Source organism: Solenopsis invicta, chromosome 1 (genome assembly GCF_016802725.1).
Source record: "Solenopsis invicta isolate M01_SB chromosome 1, UNIL_Sinv_3.0, whole genome shotgun sequence".
Classification (NCBI taxonomy): Eukaryota; Metazoa; Arthropoda; class Insecta; order Hymenoptera; family Formicidae; genus Solenopsis; species Solenopsis invicta.
In genome coordinates this window covers 30,456,475-30,473,915 of record NC_052664.1, presented here as the reverse complement: position 1 = coordinate 30,473,915, position 17,441 = coordinate 30,456,475, and the positions used below count along the sequence as shown (strand labels likewise).

General features: G+C 38.1%; 1 protein-coding gene and 1 long non-coding RNA gene across 2 annotated transcripts in view; one reads left to right on the top strand and one right to left on the bottom strand.

Moving 5' to 3' along the window:
• The window catches only part of LOC105208087 (UPF0489 protein C5orf22 homolog), a 619,399-nt gene that overhangs the window by 112,102 nt on the left and 489,856 nt on the right, over window positions 1–17,441 (top strand). The window lies entirely within an intron of this gene.
• Window positions 5,843–16,957, bottom strand: LOC120357711. The gene is made up of 2 exons (XR_005574727.1): window positions 15,284–16,957; window positions 5,843–9,278 (listed from the first exon to the last, which is right to left on the bottom strand). It is a non-coding gene; the product is annotated as an uncharacterized LOC120357711 (long non-coding RNA).

The window sequence follows — 17,441 nt, the reverse complement described above, 5'->3', positions numbered from 1 at the left end:
AGAGAAAAAAAAGGAATGGACGAATGGCTAATTTTCTCTCGCATTGACCTATTGATCACTCTTGCACATCCATCTATTGTCTGGGTGCATGTGCAGCACGCTATCATTATCGCGTGAAACGATCTCGAAAGCGTCTCGTTGTCATCCAGTGCACGTACCGTAGACGATATGGTTGCAACGCAATGCATCGCGTCGGGACGTGCTACAACAAGATGCATTAGCGTGATTACAATTACGCCAAGCTGCCTAAGTACGATACGCAATAATACGCACGAATACTCGGCCAGGTGAACGACTGGCACGACAAACGCGGACGTCATTAATGTTATCCTGGGAATTAGTTTGCTGCTAACCTGTTAAAATTATTGTTCAAATCGCATTATCACCGTGTTAGAAAAATGATATCATTCGATTATCAAGGACGTCGATTTGTATCTCGTCTTAATGATATTGCTACAAAAATGTAAAACTGAGAATAACTGTTGGTAACGGAAAGAAAGCGAAGCTCGCGACGTTTCGTTAAATTGATTTTGAGCAAATGCTTGGGCAGAAAACAGAATTGTTGCAGAGTTTGTTCATGTATTGCTTACGTAACGTGCATTTTATGCTTCAGGGATAAAAAAATGACACATAAAATAAGGCATAGCGATGACGATAACAATGCAGTTACTTTGCTTACGTTACAAAGAAGCAAGTTGCAGTAATGCGTCTGGCATTCTCATAACGTATGTAAAAGTATGTAAATGATTCAAGTGACAGCTGTGTCACGTTCTTATAGTGATTGTTCCGTGCCTCGCGGGGTTGCCGCCCGCTAAAATTGCTTAATCGCTCCATCGTTGCTTGCATTTTTGTTACAGCGGTATAATTTACATTGTCCGGTATATTATTCTTTTGCAGGTGGAAAATCTACCTCGCTCTTTCCCTTTCTCTCTCTCTCTTTCCCTCTCATAATCACACTTGCGTATTTAACATTACTCGACGTGCGTGCGTCGGTGACGTAAGCCACCATTTTCTTATGTGTGAAAATTACATGGAAGATACGCGAAACTTTGCAGATATTAATCTTTATTGTAATACCGTGAAAGTCCATAGTGCGTTTATATAACGCTACGTAAATGGCTTGTAATTAATCAATTATTTTAAAATCACGAAACGTTTAAATTACCTCTGTTCATGCTGTTCCGACAATAATTATCATTAATAATACGTTTTAATATGTTTTGTGACACGGCAGAGAGAGAGAGAGAGAGAGAGAGAGAACTGATTTTTGGTAACGCATGAAAATTTGATTTAAAACGTACGTTGCACTGCTCTTTATGTGATTATACATTTTCGTGAAATTATTTTGCAGCCCTTAATTACTTTCATCTATCGACGAAAATGATTTTATTGCTTGTGCACTGTGATATGCAATTATACGTGTACTTATATGTACGTATTTCACATTAAACAAGCGCTACGTGTATAACGAACAAACGTACTATCGCGCGCGCTATTGTTACCATTGTAGGTAGTAATCAGTTCCGCAGGTAACATAATTTCTCGCAATTATCGCAACAATAGTCAATTCTGTTTTCCGTCTAACTGTTGTATGGTTCGTTTCCCCCAGTTCGTAGCAAACTTGGTGCAATTAAGCTTGTTGTCTTATCGGAGCATTTCCATAATTTCTTTCCCATCGGGCGTTTCCGAGAAAACGGAGCGATATTCTTCGGATCTCGAGGCACAGTACAGTTACGTGACATCATTAAACTGTTGTTATTAAAAACGGTAATCTCTTATCAGCGCTGACATTTTAATATTCTCTGATTCTTCTTTGTATAAATAACAAAGTAAGATAAAAAATTTCGCAAGATTATTTATTATGCGTTATATAATTTTTGCAGGTTTCATGTTCAAAGTTTTTATTTTCGCGGATTAAAGTAAAATGTTATAAACCATGTGATGTGACGCTGTCAATTCTTATATTTTATATTTTTATTTTCTTCGTTTGCTAACAATTTGATGACTGTCTGAAACTTTTACGTCTTTATTATTTCCTTTAATTATTTTACTTTTTTTTTGGATAACGAAAGCGTTGCATGGGATTTAATCGCCAACATTGTCGTTTCTTAAACAAGAAAATACATCTTCAGTAATGATTAAGGCAGACATAGGAAAAACGATGAGAATATAACAGTTTAGCATCATACGCTCACTCCGACGTTATCGTTCTCTATTAAGGTGAACTCGCATAAGCCGCGTTTTAGTACCGTGCTGCTAGGTGAGGACGCGGAAGTTGTGTCTTTCGCTTTCGCTAAACATTTATCGCATTCTTTCGGCTATGAATTATTAAAGTATTATGATTTTCTATTACATTTTTTTTTTTCTTATTCGACGCGAACGTGACAGCGAAATGGGAATTGATTTTCAAAGTTGTACGCGCGAGATTACGAAAGTAAGTTTGATTCCACTGTCGTTTTACGATGCACACATTTTGTTCTCCGAGAAACTTGTACATATATCAAAAATTATTTTCTTGTAGAAACTGACTTTGGCACGATATCTCGATGATTCATTCCGGATTTGTGAAGGGCACTGATCGTATCGCATCTCGTAAACCGTACGCAGTAGTATAATGAGAGCATGCATCAGTGTCTATAGTGAATCATATAGACATCGTCATTGTGTTGAGATAAAAATAAAAGTCTCGCAATTTGTTTTCTGACAACTTGGATTTGTTCCGCAATAATATAACGCGCGTTGCGGGTTAAATACTGGCACGTTAGGCCTTTAATGACTTGCAATTAAGAAGCAAAACTACCTCGGAAACATGATGAGCATTAGCGAACTCTATGAAATCATCTTGCATTAGTACAGGTTTTCTGTGCTGAGAAAATTATACAATCGAACAATCATGTGTAAAATCGTTTCGTGTCATTATAGCACATTAAATTTATGTTTTAAGAATTATAGGCTTCTTAAAAGAACGTGAGAAAATTATTTCTGTAAACAATATCGATTAGGCCTTTAATGAGTGAAATTTATTCCGAAAAATACTTAGAGAGATGACATTTACATTATAATAAATAATCTTTTACAATATCTTAAATTATATAAAGCGAGAAAAAATTTTTAGAAAATTATTTCTGTTTACATTCATTTACTACAGTTAAACTTCAAAAGTCATTAACGATGATATTTACATGGAAAGATTGATTTTGTTAAAGTATCTAAATATTTTTAGCTAAATACAGATCAGAAAATAATTTTATTGGACCATCAAAATAATTGTGACGGATGTTCAAGCATCATGAGCAATGCTGCAAAAAATTTTGACATTCTAGCGATTCAGTTTGAGAATCGAACATAATTGTTTTGATGGCCTAACAAAATTATTTATCAGAAGTGCATCCAGCTAAATTTTTAGATATTTTAGTGAAACCTCTTTTCGTGCATGTTAGACTAAAATCTCAAATAAATAAATCCAGACCATACAATAAGGCTACAAATATTCGTCAAACAGACTTGTAAGAAAAAATTATCTTGTGTGTTCCTCCGAATTTCCCATCCATGCTTGTCTACCGTTTGCGAATATTAGTTTCGTGTTAAATCGTCAGTAACTTATTGCGAGAACGCACGCGGATTACGAAGAAGAGAGTAAAGTGGCGTATCGGACAGATCGTTCTTTCCTTCTTTTTTTTGAAATTGTCCCTCCGCGATGAGACGGCGGTAACCGCAGAGCCGGTTACCGTTGCACTAATTGACGTGTACTTGTCAGTTTTACCGCGGCGAGCCCTAATTACGCGCTTCCCCTCGGCCACTTTACGCTCGCGAGCTCACCGAGAATGCGCGCACCGAAAGCCCATCGTCCGCACGGCTTTTCGTTGCGCTTCTATCCTATAAAACGGTTTACGCGCTATGAAAATGGCCAACCGCGAGATTTTACCGGGCGTTTTACAACGCTAGTTACATTCAGTTACGACTGGTTCCACGCCGCGGCGAAATTACGTGCATCTTCTCTCGGCAAGCGTCAATCGTCGGCATTGGAGATGCTTAGTTTGACGCACTACCGTAAAATGCAGCTGTTAATGAACTCTAATTATATCTGAATGCCGATTACAATTATTGGGAGTTAATAATCTTGACGTACAAATTGTTAAAAGCGGCTTTTTATTTGCTTTTCATTGTGTATTACTTCTTTATTTTCTATCTTCAAAATGAATGTATGTACTTGGCGCATAGGTTTCAATTTGGCGCATGCATTTCAATTTGAATTATTCAAAGTCTGTTTACATGTTTTTTTTTTTAGTTTTATAGATTAGCATTCTTATTTTAATTTTAATTATGAAAGTCTCGTGAAAATGAGGGAAATAGGAAATACTAACGATTGTTTGAATGAAATTATAGATTACTTAAATGAATAGTACGAATAACTTGGCTACAGGTATGAAGAATTTAACTGTTTGTTTTCATTCTATAATTAACCGTGATTTGATTTAGAAAATGACTTTATCCTCAGAGGTTGTGAAAGAGACAAGAATTCGAGCTTTCACCGCTTCCCTTTCTTGTTATTCGGCGCTGACTTCGTCATGCATAGCTTAGTAGGTGGTTCCCTCTATGGCGAAATTTCGTACTTGTTTTCGTCCTGTATCCTGCGTCCTCGTCCTGGATGTGGTTCAAGTTCTCTTTCGAGAAATGTTATAGTCAGTTGAAAAAAATTTCGCCGAACTACAACGGCGGAGGTTGTGTAATATAATGAAAAATATAGTTAATAATTTTAGAAATGTAAATTTCTATGTTCAAAATTGTTAAGTTTATTGATTAATGAATGTGCCATCAGAGAGATAGGGATCTTCTTTTCCATCCGTTATTTGATAAATGTTTAAAATTGTGTGCAATTAAATTTTTCGCGATACTACACACAGTTATTATTTTTTTACAAGTATATAAACTTGCGTTTGTAAGAAACTAAACAAAGTTATTTTAAAAATGTTATTTGCTAAAAAATAATAAAATACATGAACAGTTTTATTAATTAAAAATATTTATTACGATGCAATTATAATGTATACATCTAAAAAAAATGAAATTTATATATAAAATTCAAATAATATCTGTAATCAAATTTATATTCAAACTTTATTCGTGTGCAGAACAATATGTATCTTTTAAAAATCATAATTGTAAGGATCCAGACATTTTTTTTAAACATTCTAAGATTATAGCTATTGACAAAAATATTTCAGTTATACTGACAAAGAATTCATCTCACGCGAGGAAAGAGAACGTTGCTTTCCAATTTTATAGTACAGTTCTTAGATACGAGAAATATTTCTGGCACACATCGCGTGCAACAGAATGAGAACAAAACCTTGCCCGGAGATAATGCACGATTTTCACAAGATTATAACACGTTTTCCCCTTGCGTTGGCCTCTCATCCTTTCACCCATCGTCTCATTCAATCATCGATCGGCCGATGAAACAATCGTCGGTCAGACGCGTCGTGAATCACAAGTATAAAGGTCATTGTGAAAAGTGCAAGTAAGCAGGCGGAGATGGAGATCGCATTAATAGAGATGTGACACGTTGCGTTGCATTGTGGGGCTCTCTTTTCATGCTACCGCAACATATATCCTGCTTAAGTGAATGCCAAGGCCGAGTCCGTCTCTTTAGCCGAGAATCTTTAATGCGGCCCGTACGCCAACGGTCGTCGTGGCGGACACCTTTATTTAATTACAATACGCGTCTCCGTCTAAGCGTGTCTCCTTCACTTAATTACAATAGCGCGACGCACGTAGCACATAGCACGTAGACGAAGTAATTGCCGGTTACCGTGAATAGGAGTAGGGCTGTTCTCTCGTATTTTTTTTTTGTTTTTTTTTTTGTTCTAACCCTCTGCAACATTTGGTATCCGTCGGATATCTCACCGTACGCGCAGCTATGGTCTTTTTCACGTACTTTATTATTGCACGATAGGCTGCACATGTATGTACGTACGCGCGTATGTAAATCCTGCTGGAGGCTCGCCTATTGTGGCTATTACATCGCTGTTAATGGCACTTCACAATGTAATTTGCGGCCCCGATCCCATCCTCTTCCTCCTCCTGCTCTTCTCGTGTTCTGATGAAAAAGCGACAAGTCTTTCATGCCACCGTCATGCTGGCGAGCAACGAACGTATGAAAAGGTCAATCGAGCTATATGTGACGAATTGCGAATTTATAAATTCTGGTCGAGTTCTGTTTGTTCGTCGTGAATATTTCATAATTTAGAGTGATTTCAATACTTAATAATAATGTAATACAAGAGTTACTTACAAGAACTATAAGAGTTACGTAGAACTTATTAAGGGTGTGTCATATCTCAAAATATTATCAAACGTATAAAAATTTTATAAATTTTTCTATTATTACATTTAAGTATGTATTTAAAATTTTACCACGGTTCTCTTATTGGTTTAAAAGTTATTCAATTTCTTGTTTATTCTTGATACTTATGTAAAATCACATTTTGTAAAGCTTATTCGCAAATATAATGAGGAAGTAGCATTACGAATTAAATCACAATTTTTACGCACACTATTAATATTCGTGCAAAAATTCATTTAGATCTACTTACTCGGTTAAAAATTATTTATTTAAAACTGTAACAAAATATGGTCGTTTTCACTGCAAAAACCATTATAAATTAAATTTTTTGTTCTTTCCTTCTTTGCAGCTAGTTTCAGGGTCAAAATTCGGGCATTTGCAACCAAAGTTTTTCTTTTCGTGTAATGGCTTCAGCATTTTTCATTTATTAAATTCCTATCTTAATGACTAAAGTATTTTTTTTTCTTCTATTTATTCCTCGAATATTTTCTTTATTATATTCATTTCTCGCGCTAAATGTGAGAAAATTGACAGTATCGCTATAAAAAGCAGAAGATAAATTGAACTTGAAGAATAATGATTGAATATAAATAATAATTTGTATAATTATCCATATTATTCAATTATTAAAATTATTTAGTTGGAGATATCTATGATTACACGTCATTAATAAATATGGCGGAAGGGAGGGATGTGACCTATTAAAATATTTGAATCAAATCGCAAAATCACTTCTCACCGTAAAAGGTCCGATATCAATCTGTGATTGCGTCGCGCGTGTGAGCTTTGATATAAATTCGCATGACACGCGAATAAGATCATCTGGTGCCCGCAGGGCGCTGAACGGCAGCCCAGCACTTAAGCGGATAGCTGAAGTACTCACCCTGAGGGTGCTTCCGCGACGATCGATCTTTGATACGCCTGGACGTGAGCTGCCACCAATGAACGACCGAAAAATGCGACTTTTACGGGAGGGAACGAAGATAGTCCGTTTGGTTTTTTGTGAGGAATTACAGGGATCTTGTTGCGGTGCTCACCTCCGGCGAATGATTAAGAGTCACCAGGGACACGGTAAATTTTATTATTTTGTAGCTTGTCCGACACAGCAATTGCGTGATTTTCGTTTCCATACCTCGGGCAATGCGAGGCTTGTCTTCTTATCTTTACCTTTTCGTTTCACAAGGTATATGGTACTCTTTTGTTTATCGGAGGGCTCTGTATATTTATTTTCTAATATCTACACGCGTGCATTGCGATAAAAATTCTATTAGATCCTGATATTTCGAAAATTATTAAAATAATTTATTATGGAGTAAAATTAACAGCCATAAAAAAGTTTTATTACTATAGATTGAAAAAAATGTAAATATTGTAAATGTTAGATATATTTTTCAGCCGAAAACTATTAAAGAGCAAAATGAGAAAGTTATGAAGAATGTAACTAAAAGAGAAATTGATAGAATCACGTTATTTTTTTTCCGAAATAAAATCTGAAATATACACATGTATTTCGTAGTGATTGAACGACCACATAAAATTTTGAACGTTTCTAAATGGATACTAGTTTGTCATTGGATATGAAACTACCAAATGCAATCTACGTAGATATTTTTTTTTTAGAACAACTCTAATTCAATTTGAATACAAATTATTTTTTCATGTATATATGCAGTTTTAATTAATGTGTTATAAAAATATAAGAGCTATTAAAAATATTTAAACAATTAAAAGAGGAAAATAGAGAAACGGGAATCGGCGCTGTAATTAGTGCGCAGTTTTCTTGAAACGAATAACCCTTTAAAATAATGAACCATAAAATGTACAGACGGTTTGATGCTCATTTTTGCCATCTTCAGTAATACGGGTGGGTTTATCAATTACAAATTGAGTTGAAACGGTAACCCGTGGTCCGAATCTATAGTCCTACAAGCAAGATGGCCCTCACGACTTCCGTATTCCAATAAGTAGAATCGGCAGACTATGCTTCCTTAATGATAACTGAAAGATGGTGTTAAGATTATTAGGAGATTGATGATCAATTTAGGTGATTAGATGTGGTTTCACTATTATTCACAGATAGATTTGACAATGGATATTACTTCAAATAAGTAGGATCTTAATAACTGTGCTCTCTTCCCATACTTTTCCACAATTTTCATTTGACATTAAGAGAGATAACTTGGTTTTTTTTCTCCTAAAACGCGTCTTTTTTTTTCTTTTACGTCACAGAGTGATTAGACTTACCGTTTGATTAGGCTATCATATAAAATGTGTTCTTTATGAAATTTTACAGTCGACGTGTCACCATAAATTTTGTGTGTACGGGTCACGGGCGGCGACTTAGCGCTAAGCTCAAGTGGGAAGAGAGAATAAACAGAGAGAAAGAGAGAAAGATAAAGAACGAAAGAGAGACGAAAGTCAGGTGGGGAAAGAGGGACGGAAAAAGAGGGAGAAAAGGAGATAGGAGAGTGTGGAAGAAAGGCTGGGAGAGCAAACGAGAGGAGAACTGTTTATCTTGCTACCGGCGGTACGTATCGGTCAATATGTGCCCAGCCTCTGAGCACACAGACTGCACATACGTGGATACATAGGTTCCAATTCCTCCTCCTCTGCCTCTTCTTCCTCCGGGCGCGACCGCGGCTGCAGTGGCGGCGGCGTCGGCGTCGACGGCGGCGGCGGTGGCGGCGGCGGCGGCGGCGATAGCGACGGCGACGGCGACGAAGGAGGATGATGAGGTGGCGGGCGGTGGTTGCCCGTGGACTTGCACATTACGTACCACATTATGCGCGTACACAGGGAGCCTTATCTGCGCGGGCACGTCCGGGTAATTTAGTCCGGCACTCCTCACGACGTCGTTTCTTCCCTCCTCTTCGGCGCTCTCGCATCTTTTCCTCTTTCCCGTGGCGGAGCCTCCCCATCTGCCTCATCGTTTCTCATAAAAGAAAAAGCGTTAAATGTTAATACATCATTGCGGCCTTATCCGTAATAAGAGCTATATTGTCAACTAAACTGCATCGAGATATCGTAATTAGAGAGTCGACGATTGATGACCGCATATTGCAACCGTGTGCATGCCAATGACGAAGTGTTGCAACGTCGAATCGCGAACGTTACCTCGAGACGTTTTCGGAATAATAGCTGTAGGGTGTGACATCTATATGGGATGCACGCGATAACAAGTTCTCTATCTGAGAGGTTGATCGATGTCTTTCGTGTAGCTGGACGCGTAACGTCAAATGCAATCATAATTTATTTCCCCAGAAAATTACTGCGTGATATGATAATTTCAAGGCATGGGCAAAAATGATCTACCATTAATCAGTAGCATCTAGCTAGTGCTAGTCTGTAGTGTGACTTGATAAACTTAAAATATTTTTACTAGTTATTTTTATCTTTTATCTATATAAATTAATATTCTTTTTATGGAAGTTTCTTCAAATTTCAAATTTTTAGTTTACAATTGTTTTCCTAATGTTATATTGTTTGAGAAAAAAATTTTTCCCATAAAAAACATTTATGCTTCTTGCAAACTATGAACTAATTGGTAAAATGCCCATGATCGGAGAATTATTAATTGTACATATTTACGAAGATATAATACGCTTGCTGATAAAAACAGTCTTGCACATTTTCATATACACGAGAAGTCTCGCGCAAAAAGTGTAACTTACAATTATGGCACGAGTGATTAGTACTTTGAAAAGGAGGTATCGAAATGTATGAATTATAATTATATTAGATATCTCGTTTACTCTTTGCAGCTGACTCTGAGATGAATGATAAGTCGTTGTGCAATACCACTCGAAAATATTAAGAGCTCCTTTCACGTCTAAGGAGTTGGCGAACAAAGTTTATATTGGTGCCGAGTACTTAGTAATCGTGACTAAAATGAACGTTATTTATGGAACAAGCTGCTATTTTGAATTCTGCAAGCCATAATTTCCCAGTTTTTTTTGCATCCTGAGTAACGGTAATCTTCTTTGTCGCGTGTACGCCGTTAGTTAATGAATTTCTTTAATTCGATATCAGCCTGAAGCCGAATGAAAGAATGAATTATTACTCCGGCAGGTGCGACAGTGCAGAGGACTTAATACGTTTGTCGCACGCGAGTAAAAATGATAATGTTGCAATATTCAACTCGGTTTTTTGTAATTAAATCGAATGGAAAAAGAAATTTTACAATCTTAACGACGCAATCGGAATATAAAATAATAAGCCGAAGTTTATTGACGATGAATCGCTTTCTTTCGTAATTAATATTTATTTATTATTAATGCGACGTTAAAAAAATATATAACAATATCGAAACGTGCATTGTAAATATTTGCAGTTGGTCGGTGCGAGGGTCTTGATTATTTTGTTCACACGCGGTCTTTTCGCGCGACATTCTTAAGTTCGCGGGTAAGTTCATCCGCTTAACAACGGGTGTGTCGCGCACTTGAAAGTGTACGACATCACACACGCATACGCGTTTTGTCGTACTGTAATGCAAATCGGGGTAGGCCGCGGTAGGATACGTGCACGCGGTCTTGATTTAAATCTGAAAAGTGGTCCTTTCGTACCACCGGCCGGACTATTGAGGAGAGTTAGCATGTGAAAGGAAGGTATGCCACTGGCAAGGACTCCTCTCGAGAGGTCCTTAAGAACGCCACTTCACCCCAGATTTTTCAATAATCCGTTCGGTCAGGAAGCCAACTTCAATTTTTATTTCTCATCGCATTCCCGCGTACGTCTTTAAAGAGTGTTAAAGATTCCATAGATCTCTCTCTCTCTCTCTCTCTCTCTCTCTCTCTCTTCATATTTCATGAAACGTTCTAGAAGAAGAAAATAGAAAATAAAACATTTTTGACATTTATGCACGTTATTCTTCATAAAACTCTATCTTATATCTATTATAGGTATCTATATGTTCATATGTTAATGCACATATGAATCAGGCTTTTAATGACGATGATTGACTTGTTAACAATAGTACATATTAAATGTAGCAGTTTTGAAACACAGCAGTTCTGACGTTAATATTTAAATTATATTCATTAATAATCCTAGTTTTTTTCTATTTTTTTATATATATTATGTGCCATTACATCTGACACGTATTTAATTTTGTACACATAAATCAATAATTATACTTGATTTCTTTTATGCAAATAATTGAGAAATAGATATCGTAGAACTGACGAGTGACGTTAGCACGGAGCGAAAAATACGTAGCGTGGAATAATTTTTTTAATCCAAGAGTAACTGCATATCGATACCCGTTCATTTCTAAGGAAATAACTGTGTTTGTGCATTTCTCAATTATACTGATTCAGTTCCACATTGCGCTCGCGTGCTTGTCGTATCGATTCATAATGTATCTCGGAAAAATCATTTGATGAGAAGATGACTGGGCAGGGACGACACACGGATGTCGTGACTTCATTATCTCGACATTACTGCGAGATACGAGAAAATAAAATCATTCGTTTTTATTCTGTAGTGGGGCATACCATATATGCTGCGCCAACTGATAGATGGAATGTATATTTAGAAGGGCAATTTCTACCGTAATCCTCTTGCCTTTCCTTCGTTAGTATAATAACGTACTAAAAAAAAGAAAAGAAACATTTTTATATTATTAGCTGCGAGCATATTTATGATTACTGCTGAACGCAAGGCTCAATTGGAACCGGAGTACTTATTCCGATGATGGTTGGATTCGATGAATTGCCATTACGCTCTCGTTGACGAGCGCATATACTGATTATTTACGATCCAATCTTATTTTTCCGTACTCTTTCGTTATCTGTCTGCATCGCCGTTGGATAATAACCCTTGATGCTGTACCCGATGCGACGTGTGTTGAGGCCGGAAAATCGGGCCTTCTCTAACTTGGAGTTCCGAAACGGAGCGCAACCACGCGGTAACATGCAAACGACGCTCTGAATCGTTTGCATCTCTGATAGGCGCCTTCTGCGTTCTGCAGCCTGCGAGATGCGAGCCTGAGAAAAGTACTCGGCGACGCGGACGGTACGCCGGCGTGCGACGCATCGATATTTTCGTCGGCATGCAAATTAGACGGAAGGGTATATGTGGGAATTTTTGGGGCCTCGCGCACGGAACACGCCTGGGCCTCACTGGGTTAAAAAATGGTGACGAGAAACAGTAGGAAAAAAAATTATTGTGCAGCCGTCCCGCTGTCGACGGTCCCTCGGCCCACGGGGGTTGCGTTCCGACCGTTTTTTCTGCGCCGATGTCACGGCGGTGCATAAGAACTGCTGCTAATTATACGAGAACATATACCTGGTCCACGAGATATAATATGCTAAACTCGCGGCATTATGCGCGTGACAACTTGGGTACACGCTAGGGACAATGTTGGGAAGTGGATTGCGCCTACCTGGAGCGCAAGCGACGTTACAGACAATGCCACGCGTTAGGATACGTAGAAAATTCTATTTCCGGTTGTCGAGTAGTATCACCGCGACGTCATGGTTCGTTAGTTCCCCAGTTTGGATCGGATAGTCCACTCAACGCTCTGCCATGTCGAATAATTCTTTTCCTGAACTTTCAATATAATACATCTTTATCGAAATTGAGATTATGATCTATTCCGTTCAGCCTAACACTCAAAATTATAAATTTTCAGAACTTAAAAATACGCGTATTTATTAGAGAAAAAAAGAAAGAAAGTGAAAGGAATAAGTGATAATGCAGCAGATATAAGAAAAAATTAATTAACGAAATTATAAAAGTTTTCTAAATTTAATTATATTTTATTATTACACTGGAAAAAAATTATGTTTAAGTAAATATATTTATTAACATCATTTCCTTAATGTAATTAAAAAAAATATTTTCTAAGTTTAAAAATAAATTATTTTATTTTAGCTAATATTTATTTAAATCAAAAAAATGTTAACAAAAAAAATATATATATATATATTTAAACATAAAATTTTTGTTTAACGTAAAAATAGTTTTTAGTTAACTGCATTAATAAACTATTGATAAAAACGAAAAGGAATAATAAAATACAGTTAATTCTTCTCACACTAATTTTTATATTTTTTTCTTAATATTAATTCTTATTACGAAATTGTTCATTAAGATATTAATGAGTTTATATTACACTTATGTGTTTTTCCCTACCATTCTTTCGATAGTGTACGACATCATCAAAAGAGGAATGTAATATTACACTAGGCGTGTTTGTCGTTTGCGCTCGTTTCTCGATACCATACGATCGATCATCGAACATCGAATGAAACCCTTTGTATCCTGCAAAGCAACACCGCCTATAAATCCATTCTGCATCGATCCACCTTGTACGAGGGCGTGTGTGGCAAGCGGTCGGGCTAAAATGACGATTATGCTTCTGGATTGTGCGCTTTCAGGTACAGGTATACTCGTACGCACGTCCGCAAAACACGCATCGCACTTTCGAGAACGCGTTAACTTTTTAAGTTGCCCTCCCTTTTGGACTCTATCTCACTCACCCTTTTCGAATGAAGCCACGTTCGCGTACAATGCGCGCCAGGACGACAATCGAGCCCGCAGGCAAACAGAGAAAGAGCCACTCTTTGAACTGCCAATGAAATATACGATTACGAGCTGTACGAGGACCAGAGGTCGAGTAGGGATCCATAGATCACCGATTGGAAGCATATAAGGCCCCGTCAATGGGATTGGCGTCACTTCGGGTTACAAAAGGCGCAGGTTCCACACTGGCGTGTTCGCAGGGGCTCGTTAACCCTAAAGGCGGGTTTGTCGGTCCCTTCTCAGGTTGCCCAGGTGGGTCGCGATGGGATGCCAGGATTGAGTGCTCGATCAGTTTCCTCAGAGCTTCGCGAACCTCGTCTTCTCTTCTTCATCGTTGCGCGAAATTCGCTCATGTTTACGAGAGCGATTTGTTTTAATCGGTGCGACGCTACACAAAAGTGATTATATATGTATCCTTAAAATAATAAGAAAAATGTGATTTGAAATATATTGAAAATTAGTTTACTTGCAGCTGTAGCAGACGCTACGAATATATAAAGTTGCCCTAGTGAAACATTAGACTTTACGTTTCCTAACTGACAAATTTTACAAGTTATACGAAGAAAGTTCTTCTTCGTTGTCATTCTTATTTAATTAGTGGTAAATGTGTGTTAACGTTACTCATTTCACAGTGTAAATATCTTCAGAGAGAAAGAAGAGGCAGAGGAAGAGAGAGAGATAGAAAAAGAGAGAGAGAGAGAGAGAGAACGAGGAAGAGGAGGGAAAGAGGGCCCCTAATCAAATAACCCAAATCTGCAGACGCCGTGTAAGCGTTTTGACGGGAAGTGAGTTATTAATAGAATGATTCGAGACGATAGAGCATGCTAACTTCTGGAAGATCGTGCTCGCGATAAGACAGAGAGAGAGGAAAAGAGAGAAACGAAAAATTACCACGTAAAGCAAAACACGAGGGCTGAATCATGACTAGACGAAATTATATCTTCGTTCGAAGGAACGTATGAATTATCCAAAGGCGGCGCTCGAGCAAACGAGAAAGGGAGCGAATGATGCACAAAAGTACGGGCCTGCACAGCGTGCCGTATAGTGAATGCAGAGATTGTCAGAATACACGTTGCGTAATCTCGTAGTGATGAAGTGACGAATAAACGCCAATAATGATTCCTACACGTTGTCATTAATCCATTTGATTTTTCATTGCTTGCTTTTATTAAATATTACAAAGAATTATTTTCGTAATCAGCGCGATGTAGATATTTAATTCCCAGTTGAATTACCAACTGGAAGTACATACGCTGTTTTTCAATCTATCGCTTAGTTAATCTCAACGTAGCCCAGTATTTATTATAATGAAAATCTCTTTTGAAATATGTGTGTTCATCGGAGAGTAACAATTAACGGGGGCTCGCAAAGGATTGTAAGATCCGAACACGCGGGATGTATACGGGCACTTACCGCATATATCAGTGAATATGCATTCGCATCCACACGGTACAGCGTAGCGGTCATCAAGGGAATGCAGCAAGAGGTCTGAGTGGCCGGTCGGGCTGGAGTGAGTAAAATTATCGCACGGTTTATTGCATAATAAGTGCATGATTGATGCAACTGTTTGAGAAGACCGGTCGCCTGGTCGAGCCGGCGGCGGCCGTATTTACGACGTTTGCGCTCGTGGTAGAGCGTCTAAGCGGTATTCCGCGTTGCAAAATTCACGTCCTCCGCGAGATAGATCTACGATCTCTCATCGCGCCCACTCGCACGCGGGCTCTCCGCATAATTCCGTATTCCTCTCCGTCCACGTAAACGAGCCGTGCGCAAGAGTCTACCTACGGTCCGTTACAAAATGTAGTTCACGTACGTTAAATACGGGCACGTGGAGCGTGCCGCTCCGCTACTCCGTGTGCCGCGCGATGCGACGAAACGGCGCGGCGCACCGCGCGTAAACCACTCGTGTTATGACACCGCCGCTCGGAGAGAAAACGATTCCGATCCGTGTGTGGTTGGGCGACGGACGTATCGCGTTTACGGTATGTGGTTTTACAACGAGAGAAGGAGAGAGAGAGAGAGAGAGAGAGAGAGGGGGGGAGGAGGGCTTTTGCGCAACTGATATAAATCCGCGAAGTACAAGCGCGCGCGCGATCTGCCGCGCGGATAAGAGCGCCGTTAATTTTCATGCTCGCGCGAGAACGGGAGTTGAGTGGACGAGCGATGGCATAATCAGAAAATCCTGCCTCAGATAGAAACGCCACGCGCGGTCCCAAGTGTACGTAATTCGTGGATAGAAACGAGAATGCGCATTGTTAGCCGTTATCCCTCGAGGAAATTCCGCCGCGTTTGTTTAGCTTCTCAGGAACGGAATAACAGGGACTACAGTGTTTAAATAGTATCGCGACAGTATTGAATTTACAAGAATTTAGAAAATGCGATTTTATTCAGCGGTAAGATAACTAAATTTATTTATTTAATTTTTTTTACATCATTCTGTGAATTCCTTCGGTTTGAAACAAAACGTTCCTTTCACGGATTTATGTAAAGCCGGTAGCAACGTGCTCGCTTGGTAATTACCGGCAAAACACAAATTCTCAAAGGAGAATTTATTTCTCTTTAATATTTCAGAATTTATATCGTCTTAGATCAGTGAATGCCCAGCGATATGCGCGATATCTCCCTTCTCACCAAGCCGACATTACTGCCTACGTACGTGTCAACTCGAGACAACGAGCTTTCAACCTTTTGTACACGTGACAGCAAAGCGCACCACGAAATGTATGCGTGGGCATACGTTTGTAACCTGATCCATGTGGAATTCGTAGCTGCATGATCGATGCAAAAAGTATAATAATCCGTACTTGCATCTAGCGGAGAGAGAATATGCATTTTATAGACTTAAGTGTTTGCATGTTCCAGTTTCATATCTTTGAGCAAAAATAAACATTTAATAGATTGTAGAAAATAATAAATCCACCAGTTATTGTCATTTTTATCGTTGCGAAAAATTACACTAATATTGTGCACAAGAACAATGATTTTATGATAATTATATTTAATTATTATATTTTACTTCTCTATATTTTTAACATATATATTAAAAGTGAAATTAGAAGCTTATTTGGAATAAAATGAAGTAATGTGTGAGATCTATTTTATTTCATTAATATATGTATATTTTTATTATATAAATACATGAGAGAGAGAGAGAGAGAGAGAGGAGAGGGAGGGACATTTTAAGCATAATAATAAATTGCTACATTGTATGTTCTCTCCTCATCGTCAAAATCTTGGTAACATAATTTCTCACGTGAACGTATATCATTGCTGTGATGCACGTTGAATGCTATGCCGTAAATACGCACGTGCGTATGTGCCCAATTTATCATGTGAGATCGAGCGATGGCCCCGCAAGCGGCATCATCTGACATAACATGGAACTCGATTTCGTAGTAATCTTAAGTATCGTTATACGCTACATTTCCCACTCATTGTTTATTTTATCAAAATATAATAATAATAATGCAATAATAATAATAATACAACAGTAAAAATTATCGCAATTGTGTACTTATCGCAAGGCATGTATAGTATTATAGAATATGTGTGCGCGTGTGTGTGCGTGTGT